A 17,196-nucleotide genomic window follows, 5' to 3' on the forward strand; every position below is an offset into this window, starting at 1 on the left:
CTCCCACATTGTAGACAGACACTTTACCATCTGAGCCACCAGGGAAGTCCTTCTATAGCAAGGAGTAGCAGATAATCCCACTATTATATTTCCAGCTTTCCTTTATACAAGGGGGATTTACTTGTGATGGTGGCTTGGGACCCTCACTCTTTCTCCCATGGAAAGGTTGCACTTGATCTTTTCCAGAAACCTCGTGCTGTTCTGTGATGAGGCCAGTGGGGAGCAGCTGGACACCAGGTTGGGAGCCTCAGGAATCTATTCCAGGAGGCCCCTGAAGGAAATGGCAGGATGGTGTCTGGATCTCTGATTGATGTCTTTTGCAGTCTGTGTGAATGGAAAAGGAGATGGCAACCCACTCCAGTTCTCTTGCCTGGAAATCCCATGAATGGAGGAGCCTGGTAGGTTACAGTCCATGGGGTTGTGAAGAGTTGGACACAACTGAGCGGCTTCACTTTCACTTTTCACTTTCATGCATTGGAGAAGGAAATAGCAACCCACTCCAGTGTTCTTGCCTGGAGAATCCTAGGGACGGGGGAGCCTGGTGGGCTGCTGCCTATGGGGTCGCAGAGTCAGACACGACTGAAGCGACTTAGCAGCAGCAGCAGCTGTGTAGGAAGCTCTCCTAAGCATTCGGAGACAGCAGTAGGGTCTTGGGTAGGGTCCAGGAAGGTGGGTCGCCATGGGAAGCAAGAAGGAGGTCCCATGCTGTCTGTTGTTAAGTCTGTAAGTCATGTCTCACTCTTTGTGACCCCATGGACTGAAGCATGTCAGGCTTCCCTGTCCTCCACCATCTCCCAGAGCTCGCTCAGACTCGTGGCCAGAGTCGGTGATGCAAGCCAACCATCTCATGCTCTGTCATCCCCTTCTCCTACCCTCCATCTTTCCCAGCATCAGGGTCTTTTCCAATGAGTCGGCTCTTCACATGAGGTGGCCAAAGTATTGGAGTTTCAGCTTCAGCATCAGTCCTTCCAATGAGTATTCAGGATTGACTTTCTTTAGGATTGACAGGTTTGACCTCCTTGCAGTCCAAAGAACCACAATTCAAAAGCACCACAATTCAAAAGTGTCAGCTCTTCAGTGCTCTCTGGGTCAATCTCATTTCTGGCAGCCCGCCCCAGGAGAAATTGAGCTGCGCTGTCCCCGGGCTGAGCACCTTTGTGAATGTTTATGCCGTCCTGTGGACTCTGTGAATTACTGTGCTTCAGTCCTGTGGGCCCGTGTGGAGGCGGAGGTCTGGGGGGCGGGCAGGGGAGTGTGGGCTGGGCAGGGCTGAGCATGGCAGGAGGAGGTTAATTGCTGGACTGCAGGCATTTCTCAGAATGCTTTTCTATGTTGTTTGGTCTATGTCAGTACTTTTCTAGATGACTTTGTGTTTTGTATGTAATAGATATTCCTATCTATTGAGGAGCTGTTATCTCCGTGTAGGCCATAACAACTAACTCCTGAGTCCAGAACCCAAAGATGTGATTGAAATTGGCCAATAAAGCTGCTTGATAACCAGCAAATTTCCAGTCACCTTTGCTTCCTACGGGCAATGACAATGAGATATGTGAGCTAAAATAAAGTTGTGATAACTTTGAGCAGATCAGGGGCAGGGGAAATGTCGAGGTGTGGTGAGCCACCTTCCGGGTGCCCCTCACCCACTTAAAGCGGAAAGAAGACAAGTGACCTGGGGTTTGCCCTGGGGCCACACGGTGGCAGTGTTGAGCTAAAAGTGGGTCTGACGCAGGAAGTGACCCACAGGGGTCTGCAGGGAGTCTTCCTGGCTCTAACACCATTCTAACTTTCCCAAAGGTTCTAGAACCTTGGACTTGCATTTGACCCAGCTCTCCTGAGAGCTCACATGCTCTCAGGAGCTTACATGCGCTTCTTTCTCCCGTGTTTCACAGAGGATGTATTTAGCAAAGAGGGGCAAAGAACAAGAGGTTTCTTCTGCAGGTTGAAGATCTGAATATAGAGATTCTTGCTGAAAGGGTGAGTGCATGAGGGAGCTAGTGGGACCTCTAAGAAGAAAAAAAAAAAAAGCCAATAAGATGGACTCATTATGTGTTTGGTTTAGAGGCCAGGTTCTTGGGTTAGAAGGCCCCTTGAAGCCCCCCTGGGCCAGGGCAACAGTCCTGATCCAGGAGGAAATACCCCACAGGTGTTGAGCATAAAATACCTCTTCACCCTGTGGGTCTTGCTGGTCGATAAGATAGTTTACCTCACAGAATTCTGCTGCAGTTCCGTGGTGGGCAGTGGGTGCTTGCTCCTTTAGAATAAAACTTCATGGAAGACAGGTCACATTTAGTCTGGTCTAGTGTGCATTCCCAGTTCATCACTGGCATGTAATCAGCCTTCTACTGGTTGCCAGTAGCAAATCAGTTTGTCTGTACCTTGTGATAAGATAGTTTTGGAGAAATTTTTATCCATCCTTATTCACAGAAGAACCGAGAATGGGGCAGTGTAATTCTTCCCTGGAGGTTCTGATAAGTGTATGTATATGACTGCAGAAAGTGACTTTATGGTACCAGAAACCGTACACCCGTTAATCAGGTGGGCAGTGGCATTCTTGTCTCTCTTTCCTCTGACAGCAAATTTCTGCTCCCCAGTATCATCACTGCTTCTGAATTCAGACATTTCTCCACACAGTTCAGTTCAGGTCAGTCTCTGGAGAATTTATCGGGTGCCTGCCTACACTGGGGCAGGACTGCTCCCTTTCCTTCTGCCTCTTCTTCTATCCATCCACCCTTTTTTTTTTCTAAACTGAGGTCAGAAACCATCTCTCTCTAGTTACTTTTTCTGATTAGATCCACCTGACCTTAACATTCTTACCCCCAATCTAATCACTGATGAGCTCTGGTTTCGTTGCTCTGTATTAATTCTCCTTTGTCATGTGTTGTTGTATACATGTTCTTACCTGTCTCCACAACTGGGTCATGCACCACTTAACCTCATCTAGATGCTAAAGTCTTACTTTTCTGTATGACCCTCCCAACTCGCAGGGCCTATTCTGGGGGAAAGCGGAGGCAGGCACTCTGTGCATGCTACCACAGTTGTCCCCTCTCCTGGTGTGGAGAGTGTCTTAGCAGTATCTCTGCCCAGTCTCTCTTGGGTGTGCTATAACCTATCTATCTGAATCTCTTGAGCATATCTTGAATTCTTTTTTTGTTTTCTTTCCTTTTTAAAAGAGATGAATAAGAAGTAGAATTTTGCTTCTGGATCCTAAGATAGTGTCACTGTTGTTAGTTTTGCTGATGTTTAATCCTCATTCTGTTTCTCTGATCAGTAGAAACTCTTTTTCCCCATTAAGGAAAGCTCAAACAAAATTGACAGACCTTTGGCCAGAGTTGTCAAGAAAAAAAGAGAGAAGGGCCAAATAAATAAAATCAGAGGTGAAAAAGAAGTTCTAACCAACACCACAGAAATGTAAAGGAGCATAAGAGATCACTGTGAACTATACTATATGTTGGTAAAATGGGCAACCTAGAAGAAATGCACAAATTCTAGAAAAGTACAATCTCCAGTGACTGAATCAGGAAAAAAATAGAAAATATGATCAAACCAATTACCAATAATGAAATTTAATCAGTAATTTAAAAAACTTCCAACAAACAAAAGTCCGGGACCAGACAGCTTCATAGGTGAATTTTACCAAACATTTAGAGAAGAGTTAATGTTTATCCTTCTCAAATTATTTGCAAAGAAAATAATGCCTCCAGACTCATTCTACAAGGCCAGCCTCACTCTGATACCAAAACCAGAAAAAGATATCACAAAAAAAAGGAAATTATAGGCAAATATCACTGATGAACATAGATGAAAAAAAAAATCCTCCATAAAATACTAGCAAAACATCTAATAATACATTAAAAGGATCATAGAGCATGATCAAGTGAAATCTATTTCAGAGTTGCAAGGATTTTTCAATATCCAAAAATCAATCAATGTGATACACCACATTAATGAATTGAAGAATAAAAATCATGGGGTCATCTCAATAGATGTAGAAAAGGCTTTTGAGAAAATTCAGTATACCTTTGTAATAAAAACTTTCAACAAAGTGAATATAGAAGGAACATATTTCAACATAATAAAGATTATATATGACAAGCCCATAGCTAACATCATACTCAGTGGCAAAGAGCTAAAAGCACCTAAAAAAGTCCTGTGATAAAAAAAAAGACACTCTCACCACTTTTAACCAACATAGTATTGCAAGTCCTAGCCATAGCAATTAGACAAGAAAAAGAAATGAGGAATCCAAATTTAAAAAGAATAAGTAAAATTGTCACTGTTTACAGATGACATAATACTATACATGCAAAATTTTAAAGATTCCACCGAAAAACTATAAGAGCTCATCAATGAATTTAATAAAGCTGAAGGATACAAAATTAGTATGCGGAATTTGGTTGCATTTCTATACAATTACAACAAACTATCAGAAAGTAAAATTAGGAAAATCATCCCATTTACAGTTGTATCAAAAAAATAATATTTAGAAATAAATATAACTAAGAAAGTTAAAAGGTCTAATTGGAAAGCTTTAGGACACTAATGAAAGAAATTGAAGGTGACACAAACAGAAAAGTATACTGTGCTCATTGATTGAAAGAAATAACCTTGTTAAAATGACAATGCAACCTACATATTCAATACCATCTCTATCAAAATATAAATGGCATTTTTCATAGAACTATAACAAATAATTCTAAAATTTATGAAAACACAAAAGACCCTGAATAGTCCAAACAATCTTGAGAAAGAAGAAAACTGGAAGTATCACAATCTCTGGTTTCAAACTATAATCCAAATTTACAGCAATCAAAACCGTGTGGTATTGGCACAAAAACAGACACATAGATCAATGAAACAGAATAGAGAGCCCAGAAATGAACCCACAATAATAAGAGCAATTAACTTATGACAAAGAAGTTATGAATACAAACGGGGGAAAGGACAGCCTCTCCAATAAATAGTCTTGGGAAAACTGGACAGCTACATGCACAAGAATCAAACTGGATTTCTTTCTCACACCATGCACAAAAGTAAATTCGAAGTGGATTAAACGCAGAACCTGAAACCATAAAACTTTTAGGAAAAAACAGGCAGTACACATTATGGCATTGGTCTTAATAACAATGTTTTTTAAATACCTTTTTTAAATACAAGGGAAACAAAAGAAAAAATAAACATATGAGACTACATCAAACTAAAAACTTTGTATCATAAAGGAAACTATTAACAAAATGAAGAGACTATCTACTGAATAGGAGAAGTTATTTGCAAATGATATATCCAGTAAGAGGTTTATATCCAAAATATACAAAGAACCCATACAACTCAACAAAAAATGATTGAAAATGACAGAGGATATGAATAGATGTTTTTCTGAAAAATACATGCAGTTGGTCAATGAACATATGAAAACATGCTCAACATCACCAATCTTCAAGGCAAATACAGATCCAAACCACAATGAGATGTCAACTTACAGCTGTCAGAATAGTTGTTATCAAAAAGACAACAAATACATGTTGAGGAGAATGTGAAAAAAAATGGAGTCCACCCTCGTGCACTGTTGGTGGGAATATAAACTGGTACAGCTGCTATAGAAAACAGTACAGAGATTCCTCAAAAAATAAAAAGTAGAGATACCATGGGATCCAGCAATTCTACTCCTTAGTATTTATCCAAGGAAATGAAAACACTAATTGAGAAAGATATATATACCCCTATGTTCACAGCAGCATTATTTGCAGTAGCCAAGATGTGGAGGCAACCTGAACGCCAATCAATAGACGAACAGATAAGCAAGGTATAAATGTGTGTGTGTGTGTGTGTGTGTGTGTGTGAGAATATATATTCAGCCATAACAAGAATGAAATTTCGCCATTTGCAACAATATGAATGGACCTAGAAGGTATTAGGTTAAGTGAAATAAGTCAAATAAAGAAAGACAACTACTGTATGATTTCACTTATATGTGGAATATAAAAAACAAATGAACAAACGTAACAAAACTTAAACAGAGTAATAGACACACAGAACAAACACATGGTAGCCAGAGGGGAAAAGGTGAGGGGAGGGAGAAACACATGAGGAAGATTAAGAGGTACAAACTTCCTGTTGCAAAATAAATGAGTTGTAGGTATGAAATATACAGTGTGGGGAATATGGTCAGTAATTATTTATTATCTTTTTATGGTGACAGAGGGCGACGAGACTTATTGGGTGATCATTTTGAAAGTATAGAAATATACCATTTCTCAAGATGGCAGAAGAGTAAGACTTAGAGATCGCCTTCCTCCCCAGAAATACATCAAATTTATGTCTGCGTGCATGGCCCAACTAAGCCCAGGTACAACTACTGAGTCAGCACTCCCACCAGCCGCAACTACTGAAGCCCATGAGTCCGTGCTCTGCAACAAGAGAAGCCGGCACAGAGAAGCCTGCACACTACAATGAAGAATGGCCACAGCTAGAGAAAGCCCATGCACAGCAATGAAGACCCAGTGCACTCGATAAATTTATCTATTTATAAACAGATAAATCATTTTAAAAAAGTACACCTGCATGTGGAACAACTTCTACAGAACACCTACTGACTGCTGGCAGAAGACTTCAGATTTCCAAAAAAGGCAAGCTAATCTCCACACAACCAGGTTGGGAGAAAGAAGGAACGAAAAAGAAAATAGAGAGACAAGGGAATCGGGATGGGACCTGTGCCTCTGGGAGGGAGCTGTGAAGGAGGAAAAGTTTCCACACACTCAGAAACCCCCTCACTAGTGGGGCTGGGGGAAGCTTCAGAACCTCAGGAGAGAGAGCGGCAGCTGGTGTGCAGCAGGCAAAGTGCAGGGAATTTTGCAGAGATCAGTGCTGACAGCACCCCCAGCCTGAGATGCTTGTCTACCTGCCCGCTGAGGCGGGTGGGGGCTGGTGCTGAGACTCGGGTTCAGAGGCCAGACCCCAGGGAGAGGACTGCCGTGAAGACAGTCTGAGGGCGCAAGTACAACACAGTTGCAGGAGTCCAGGGAACAGCCTGGACTCGCCAGAGAGACAGGCCGGCGGCCAGGGACGCTGTGATTCTGTGCACTCACAGCCGGCAGGGCCTGCCTTCACAGGCACCAGAGGAGGGCTGAGCTGCAGCTCTGACCCAGGAGGTGGACACGACAGCTGCCCCACTTCCCCTAGGCTGTGAGCGGGCACAGGTCACTGCCCACACCTTCCCGGGAGCCTGTGCTGCCGGCGTCACCGCGGGATCTGTGCCCTGGGGTCGATTCCCCTGGGAAAGCGCAGGCCCTGCCCCAGGCTGTAGCAGTTTCTCGGCGGCCTCTTCTGATGAAGGCATTCCCTGCACATCCCAAACGTGTCTGCTGCGTGTCCCTCTCCCCAGCCCGTGTGAGCACGGGAGCCCTAACCAGCGGCCGCTGCCCCTCTCGTCTGGGTGGAGAGACAGATGCTGGAGGGCAGCCCGCGAACAGAGGTGGGCCAGAGCCAAAGCCGAGCACCGGCTGTGTGACCAAAGGAGAAGCATGCAGGAGCAGTGAGCTCAGTCTCCACAGCTGGTGTGGGAAGCCCTGCATCTGGAACATCTGATAAACCATGCGTTCCCACATTTGAGGCTGTGGATACTGGGGGCAGCTGTGGACTTGGAAGACAGTACAAGCTGCAGTGAGGCCAGACCAGAATCTGATCTGGCCCCGTAAGTGCCCAGTGCACATCCAGAGACCTTTCTGAGAAGTGGAAAGGCAGGAGTTGTAGGTCTGTTACTACTCTTTTCTGTTTTGTTCTCTTCTTGTTCTTTTTTATTATTCATTTAATTTTATTTTTATGCTTTTAAGTACATTTATTTTATTTTTTTCTGATTTCCACGGTATGTTTTCATTATATTGCTTTCCCCCCTTGGTTTTGATCTTCTTTTTAACTATATTTTGCCTTGATCTATCTTTACCTCTTTGATGTTTTGTATTTTCTCCTTCTGTCTTCATCTTGCTTTTGTTTTTACTTTTTTTTTTTCTTTTGATTGTATTGATGTGGTTGTTTTATGTTTTCTTTGCTTTTATTTTAGTTTGCTTTCTGCATTTGATTTAATCTTGCTTTTGTGTTTTTGCTAGTTTTTACTGTTGGTTTTCATTTATTGGTTTGATCACTCTCTTCTTTTGGTTTCTTCTTTTTCTCTTCTTTTCTTTTAGTGAGTTTGAGTGTGTGAATGTCTTTTTGTGTTTTTTTCTGTTATCTTATTTTATTTTGTCCCTTAATTGGGGACATAACTTTCTGCTTTTTCATACTGCTTAATTTTCTGTAATGATGTTCTTCTTGCTTCTTCTGTCTGTCCTCAGATGGAGGAGGCTAAGAAACTTGTGTAAGCTTGATGTGAGGGACTGGTGGTGGGAAAAACTGGGTCTTGCTCTGGTACATAAGGCCTTGCTCAGTAAATCTTTAATCCAATTATTTGCTGATGTGTGGAGTTGACTTGGGGTTTTGTCTGTCTTTTCTTTGTTTGATTGATTGTTTTATCTTTTTGTTTCTCTTCTGTCTGTGCAGCTTGTGGAGTCTTGGTGCTCCAGCTAGGGGTTGGGCCTGAACCTCCAAGGTAGGTGACCTGAGCCCCAGGTGTTGAACACCAGAGAACTCCTGACCTGATTGAATATTAGTCAGTGAGGATTCTCATAAAGGCCTCCATTTCAACATTAGGTCCTGGATCAACCCAATGGCAGACAGGCTGCCTAAAGCCATAATAAGCTCACAAATACCCTAAAACACACCACTGGACATGGCAATGCCCATTAGAGGAACAAGATCCACCTTCACCCACCAGAACACAGGCATCAGTCCCCGCACCAGGAAATCTTCACAAAGCACTAGTCCAACACCATCCACTGGGAACAGACTCTACAAGTAAGAGGACCTATGACCCTGCAGCCTGCAAAAAGGAGATCCCAAACACAGCAAATGAAACAAAATGAGAAGACATGCAGCAGATGAAAGGACCAAAGTAAAAACAGACAAGAAGCTGAAACTCCAATACTTTGGCCACCCGATGTGAAGAACTGAGTCATTTGAAAAGACCTTGATGCTGGGAAAGATTGAGGGCAGGAGGAGAAGGGGACGACAGAGGATGAGATGGTTGGATGGCATCACCGACTTGATGGACATGGGTTTGGGTGAAATCTGGGTGATGGACAGGGAAATCTGGCATGCTGCGGTTCATGGGGTCGCAAAGAGTCAGACATGACTGAGCGACTGAACTGAACTGAACTGAACAGTAAATGAAGAGGAATAGGTACTCTACCTAAAAAGGAATTCAGAGTAATGGTAGTAAAGATGATCCAAAATTTCAGAAATTGAATGGAAGCACAAATAAGCAGAATGGAGGCAGATTGAGAAGATGCAAGAAATGTTTAACAAGGACCTAGATGAAATAAAGAACAATCAGTGATGAGCAACACAATAACTGAGAAGAAAATACACTAGAGACAACCAATAGCAGAATAACTGAGGTCAAAGAACAGATAAATGAACTGCAAGATAGAATAGTGGAAATAACTGAAGCAGAGTAGAATAAAGAAAAAAGAATGAAAAGAAATGAGGATAGTAACAGAGACCACTGGGGAAACATTAGGCAGACCAACATTTGCATTATAAGGGTCCCAGAAGAAGAAGAGAAAAAGAAAGGGTATGAGAAAATATTTGAGGAGGTTATAGTTGAAAACTTTCCTAACCTGGGAAAGGAAATAGTCAACCAAATCCAGGAAGCTCAGGGAGTCCCATACAGGATAAACTCAAAGAGAAACATGCCAAGACACATATCAAAGAAATTAACAGAAATTAAACACAAAGAAAAAGTATTAGAAGTAGAAAGGGAAAAGCAACAAATATGCAATGGCATCCCCATAAGGTTGACAGGTGATCTTTCAGCAGAAACTCTGCAGGCCTGAAGGGAATGGCAGGATATATTTAAAATGATAAAAGGAAAAGAACCCACAACCAAGATTACTCTACCCAGCAAGAATTGCATTCAGATTCACAGAAATTAAAAGCTTTACAGGTAAGCAAAAGTTAAGAGAATTCAGTACCACCAAACTGTCTTCACAACAAATGCTGAAGGAACTTCTTCAGATAGGAAATACAAGATGAAGAGAGGCCTACAAAAACAAACTCAAAATAATAAAGTAAATGGTAATAGGATCATACATATCAATAATTACCTTAAATGTAAATGGATTAAATGCTCAAGCCAAAAGACACAGACTGGCTAAATGAATACAAAAACAAGACCCTTATATATGCTGTCTACAAGAGACCCACTTCAGATCTAGGGACACATACAGACTAGAAAGTGAGGGGCTAGAAAAAGATACTCCATGCAAATGTAAATCAAAAGAAATCTGAAGAAGCGATATTTATATCAGATAAAATAAACTTTAAAATAAAGACTGTTACAAGAGACAAGGAAAGACAGTACAAAATGATCAAGGGGTCAATCCAAAAAGAACATATAATAATTATAAATATATATGCACCCAATATAGGAGCACCTCAATATATAAGGCAATGCTAACAGCTATAGAAGGGGAAATTGACAGTAACACAATAATAGTGGGAGGCTTTAACATCCCACTCACACCAACGGACAGTTCGTTCAGACAGAAAATAAGGAAACACAAAACTTAAATACATTAGTTCAGCCTGATTGATATCTACAGGACATTCCACACAAATGCAGCAGAATACACTTTTTTCTCAAGTACACATAGAATGTTCTCCAGGATAGATCCCAACTTGGGTCACAAATCAAGCCTTGGTAAATTGAAAAAAAAATTGAAATTGTATCAAGCAGTTTTTTTCTGACTACAATATTTTGAGGTTAGATATTAATTACAGGAAAAAAATGTAAAAAAAGACAAAACACATGGAGGTTAAACAATATGCTTCTAAATAACCAAGAAGTCACTGAGGAAGTCAAAGAGGAAATTTAAAAAAAATACCCAGAAACAAATGACAATGAAAACACGACAACCCAAAAGCTCTGGGGACACCAAAAGCGGGGTTAAAAGAGAATTTTATAGCAATACAGGCCAATGTCAAGAAATGAGAAAAACATCAAATAAACAACCTAACCTTACATCTAGAGCAACTAGAAAAAGACCAACAACAAACAAATCCAAAAGTTAGTAGAAGGAAATAAATGATAAAGATGAGAGCAGAAACTAAATGAAAAAGAAATGAAGAAAGCAAAAGCAAAGACCAATAAAACTACAAGCTGGTTCTTTGAGAAGATATGTATAATTGACAAACCATTGGCCAGACTTATCAGTGAAAAAAGGGAGAATACTTAAATCAGTAAAACTAGAAATGAGAAAAAAGTTGCAATAGACAATGCAGAAATATGAAGGGTCATAAGAGACCCCCATGAGGAACTATATGCCAATAAAATGGACAACCCAGAAGAAATGGACAAATTCTTAGAGAAGTACCATCTTCCAAGACTGAATCATTAAGAAATTGAAAATAAGAACAGACCAATCACAAGAACTGAAATTGAAGCTACGATCTAAAATCTTCCAACAAACAAGAATTCATTGCCAGATGGCTTCATTGGTCAATTCTATAAAACATTTAGAGAAGAGCTAATACCTATCCTGCTCAAACTCTTTCAAATGCAGAGGAAGAAATGCTCCCAAATTCATTCTATGAGACCACCATCACCCTGATACCCAAATCAGACAAAGATATTACAAGAAAATAAAATTGTAGTCCAATATCACTGATGAACTTGACTCAAAAATCCTCAACAAAATTCTAGCAAAGAGAATCCAACAACACATTAAAAGTATCACACACTATGATTAAGTAGAGTTTATCCCAGGGATTCAAAGATTTTTCAATATAAGCAAATCAATAAATTTGATACACCATATTAACAAATTGAAAGAAACAACATATGATAATCTCAATATATGCAGAGAAAGCATTCAACAAAACCCAATACCCATTTATGATAAATAAAAACTCTCCGGCAAATGGGCAGAGAAGGAATTTACCTCAACATAATAAAGGCAATATATGACAAACTCAAAGCATACATTATTCTCAGTGGTGAAAAATTGAAAGCATTTTCTCTAAGATCAGGAACAAGACAGGGGTGCCCATTCCCACAACTATTATGATATAGTTTTGGAAGTCAGAGAAGGAAGAGAAATAAAAGGAATCAAGATTAGAAAAGAAAAAGTAAAACTCTTACTGTATGCAAAAAACATGATACTATGCATAAAACCCTTAAAATGCCACCAGAAAATTACTAGCCCTAATGGGTGAATTTAGTGAAGCTGTAGGATACAAACTTAACACACAGAAATCACTTACATTCCTATACACTAGCAATGAAAAGTCAAAAAAGAAATTAAGGAAACAATCACATTTACCATTCAAAAAAATTACCTAGGAATAAACCTGTCTAAAAAGACAAAAGACCTGTGTACAGAAAACTAAGACACTGATCAAAGAAATCAAAGATGACACAAACAGATGGAGAGATACACCATGTTCTTGGATTAGAAGAATCAATATTGTGAAAATGACTATACTACCCAAGCAATCTACAGATTCAATGCAACCCCTATCAAATTACCAAAGGCATTTTTCACAGAACTAGAACAAAAAATTCTACAATTTGTATGGAAAACAAAAGACTAGCCAAAGTAATCTTGAGATAGAAAAATGGAGCTGGAGGAATCAACCTCCTTGACTTTGGACGAAACTGGAAAGCTACAGTCGTTAAGACAGTATGGTACAGGCACAAAACAGAAATATAGACCAATGGAACGAGATAGAGAGCCTGGAGACAAATCCACCCACCTGTGGGCACTTATCTTTGACGAAGGAAACAAAAGTATACGATGGAGAAAAAACAGCCTCTTCCCAATAAGTGGTGCTGGGAAAACTGGACAATACATGTAAAACAATGAATTTAGAATACTTCCTAACACCATTCACAAAAATAGACTCAAAATGGATTAAAGACTTAAATGTAAGGCCAGAAACTATAAAACTCTTAAAGGAAAACAGGCAGGACACTCAACATAAATTATAGCAGATTCTCTTTGACCTACCTGCTATAGTAATGGAAATAGAAACAAAAAATAAATCAATGGGACCTAGTTAAACTTAAAAGCTTTGCATAGCAAAGGAAACTGTATACAAGATGACAGATAACCCTGAGATTGGGAGAAAATAATTGCAAATGAAACAACTGACAAAGGATTAATCTCCAAAATACATAATCAGTTTATGTAGCTCAATGTCAGAAAAACAAACAACCCATCAAAAAATGAGCAGAAGACCTAAACAGATATTTCTTCAAGGAAAACACACAGATGACCAATAAACACATGAAAAGGTGCTCAATATCACTCATTGTAAGAGAAATGCAAATCAAAACTACAATGTGTTATCTTCTCATATCTTGACCATAGCCATGGTCAGAATGGCTATCATCAAAAAATCTACAAACAGTAAATGCTGGAGAGGACCTGGAGAAAAGTGAAACCTTTTGTACTGTCGATGGGAATGTAGATTGATACGGACACTATGGAGAACAGTATGGAGATTCCTTAAAATACTAGGAATAAAACTATCATATGAAGCATAATTCAGAAGACACAGGTACCCCAATGTTCATTGCAGCACTATTTACACAGCACACAGAAACAACCTAGATATCCGACAACAGATGAATGGATAAAGAAGCTGTGGTACATATACACAATGGAATATTGTTAGGACATAAAAAAGAACAAATGTGAATCAATTGAACTGAGGTAGATGAACCTAGAGCCTATTATACAGAGTGAAGTAACTCAGAAAGAGAAAGACAAATATTGTATATTAACTCATATATGGAATCTAGAAAAATGATACTGATGAACCTATTTGCAGGGCAGGAATAGAGACACAGACATAGAGAATGGACTCATAGACACAGCAGGGGAAGGAGAGGGTGTGATGAATTGAGAAAGTAGCATTGATATATATATACACTACCATGTGTGAAACGGAGAGCTCGTGGGAACCTGTTATATAATACAGGGTTACTAGCCTGGTGCTCTGCGACGACCTAGAAAGGCAGATGGTGTGGGTGGGAGAGAGGCTGAAGAGGGAGGGGATATCTATCTATCTATCTATCTATATATATATATATATATATACAACTGATTCCAAATTTGCTGGCATATTGAGAGCACTCATATATGCCAGCAAATTTGGAAAATTCAGCAGTGGCCACAGGACTGGAAAAGGTTAGTTTTCATTCCAATCCCAAAGAAAGGCAATGCCAAAGAATGTTCAAACTACCACACAGTTGTACTCGTCTCAACATGATAGCAAAGTAATGCTCAAAATTCTCCAAGCCAGACTTCAACAGTACATGAATGGTGAAATTTCAGATGTTCAAGCTGGTTTTAGAAAATACAGAGGAGCCAGAGATCAAATTGCCAACATCCATTGGATTATTGAAAAAGCAAGAGCGTTCCAGAAAAACATCTATTTCTGCTTTATTGACTACACCAAAGCCTTTGACTGTGTGGATCACAACAAACTGTGGAAAATTCTTCAAGAGATGGAAATACCAGACCACCTTACCTACCTCCTGAGAAATCTGTATGCAGATCAAGACGCAACAATTACAACCAGACCTGGAACAACGGACTAGTTCCAAATCAGCAAAGGAGTACATCAAGGCTGTATATTGTCACCCTGCTTATTTAATTTATATGCACAGTACATCATGCAAAATGCTGGCCTGGATGAAGCACAAGCTGGAATTAAGATTGCTGGGAGAAACATCAATAACCTCAGATATGCAGATGACACCACCCTTATCGCAGAAAGTGAAGAACTAAAGAGCCTCTTGATGAAAATGAAAGAGGAGAGTGAAAAGGCTGGCTTAAAACTCAACATTCAGAAAGTTAAGATCATAGCATCTGGTCCCATCACTTCATGGCAAATAGATCGGGAAACAATGGAAACAGTGATGGACTTTATTTTTTTGGCTCCAAAATCAGTGCAGATGGTGACTGCAGCCATGAAATTAAAAGATGCTTGCTCCTTGGAAGAAAAGCTATGACCAACCTAGACAGCATATTAAAAAGCAGAGACATTACTTTGCCAACAAAGTCCATCTAGTCAAAGCTATGGTTTTTTCCGGTAGTCATGTATAGATGTGAGAGTTGGACTATAAAGAAAGCTGAGTGCAGAAGAATTGATGCTTTTGAACTGTGGTGTTGGAGAAGATTCTTGAGAGCCCCTTGGACAGCAAGAAGATCAAACCAGTCCATCCTAAAGGAAATCAGTCCTGAATATTCTTTGGAAGGACTGATGCTGAAGCTGAAACTCCAATACTTTGGCCACCTGATGTGAAGAACTGACTCATTGGAAAAGACCCTGATGCTGGGAAAGATTGAAGGTGGGAGGAGAAGGGGACGACAGAGGATGAGATGGTTGGATGACATCACCGACTGAATGGACATGAGTTTGAGTAAGCTCCAGGAGTTGGTGATGGACAGGGAGGCCTGGCGTGCTGCAATCCATGGGGTAGCAAATATTTGGACATGACTGAGCGACTGAACTGATGACTGATTCACGTTGTTGTATGGCAGAAAGCAATACGACGTTGTAAAGCAATTATCCTTCAATCACGAAAAAATAATAAATTTTCTAGAACATGAGGGAAAAATGAGAAAAAAAAAGAAATATCAAATCACTATATTGTGTGACAGGAACTAGCACAGTGTTGTAGTTCAGTTATACTTCAGAAACTAATTCATAGGAAAACAGAGATCGAATTTTTGGTTATCAAAGGTGGAGGGTTGTGGAAAGGGAATTATTTAAAAGCAATCGAAAGGTACATACTTTCAGCTATAAAATAATAAGCATTAGGGGTGTAATGACAACATAATAAATGTGATTAACATTGATGAATGTTCTATGTGAAAGCTGTTGAGAGTAAATCCTAGGAGTTGTCATCACAAGGAAAAAAATTTTCTTTTAATTAAATTTGTATTTATACAAGATAATGGATGCTCACTAAACCTACTGTGATAATCATTTCATGATGTATGTAAGTCAAATCATTGTGCTGTACACCTTTAACTTACACAGTGCTGTATGTCAACTATATCTCAACAAAACTGGAAATTCTAAGGAGATGTGATAGTCCCTCCAGGATGCCATCAAAAAATATCGTTGAGTGGTTGCTTATAAACAGCAGATATTTATTATTCATAGTTTTGAAAGGTGTCAGAATAGTTGGTGAGTGTCTTTTTCTGGGCTGCAGACTTCTCATTGTATCCTCATATGATGGAGGGCACTAGGGAGCTCTGGATTTCTAAGAGCACTAATCTCATTCAGGAGGGTGCCTTCCTTAAGATCTAATAACCTCCCAGAGGCTCCATCTCCCAGTACCATTATCCTGGGTTAGGATTTCAGCATATGAATTTGAGGGGAACACAAACCTTCAAGCTGTAGTGGGAGAGGAGCAACAATGACAGTTGAATGTGTAGGGACATGTGACTGGCAAAAATTTCCAAAACTCAAACAGGAACAATGTCTTCAGATCATCTTGGGGAAGAGGAAACTGTGGAGATGAAAGCTGTCCCCACCCCCACAACGCCCTACCCCCTTTCTCAGTACCAGGGCTAGAAAGGTCGTTTAGAGTCAGCAGATGGAACACAGTTGATGAATACTTTCTACGGCGTTTGAATTTGGCCAGGAGTGTTTCTAAAGTTTCTATTTTTTGAGATGTTTGCTTAGCTATTGTGAGCATTTTTTTCTTTTCCATTTTGTGTCTTAATTAGCTGTTGGGAAAAGAAAGTTGTATATTTATCTAGTCAGTGCTTACAGCATGTTATTAAAAACACTTAATTGTTTTGATGTTTTCTAGGACTAGCATATTGCAAACAATGACAACTTATCCTCCTCTCCCATAGTTACAGCCCTCATTTGTCTTAACTGTTTTAGTGCACTGGTTAGAATTTCTAGAGCTCTGTTGGAGAGTAAAGGAAATGGTAGGCTTTTGGACATTCCTACTTTGTTTAAGATTTAGTGAGATTGAGTCTAGGGCCTTACAGTTAAACATCATGTCATCAGCTGGTTTCAGATAAGCTATTCTTAATTAGGTTAAGAAAGTGTTCTTTTGCTACCAAAATTGGTAGT

Source organism: Odocoileus virginianus, chromosome 11 (assembly GCF_023699985.2).
Source record: "Odocoileus virginianus isolate 20LAN1187 ecotype Illinois chromosome 11, Ovbor_1.2, whole genome shotgun sequence".
NCBI lineage: Eukaryota > Metazoa > Chordata > Mammalia > Artiodactyla > Cervidae > Odocoileus > Odocoileus virginianus.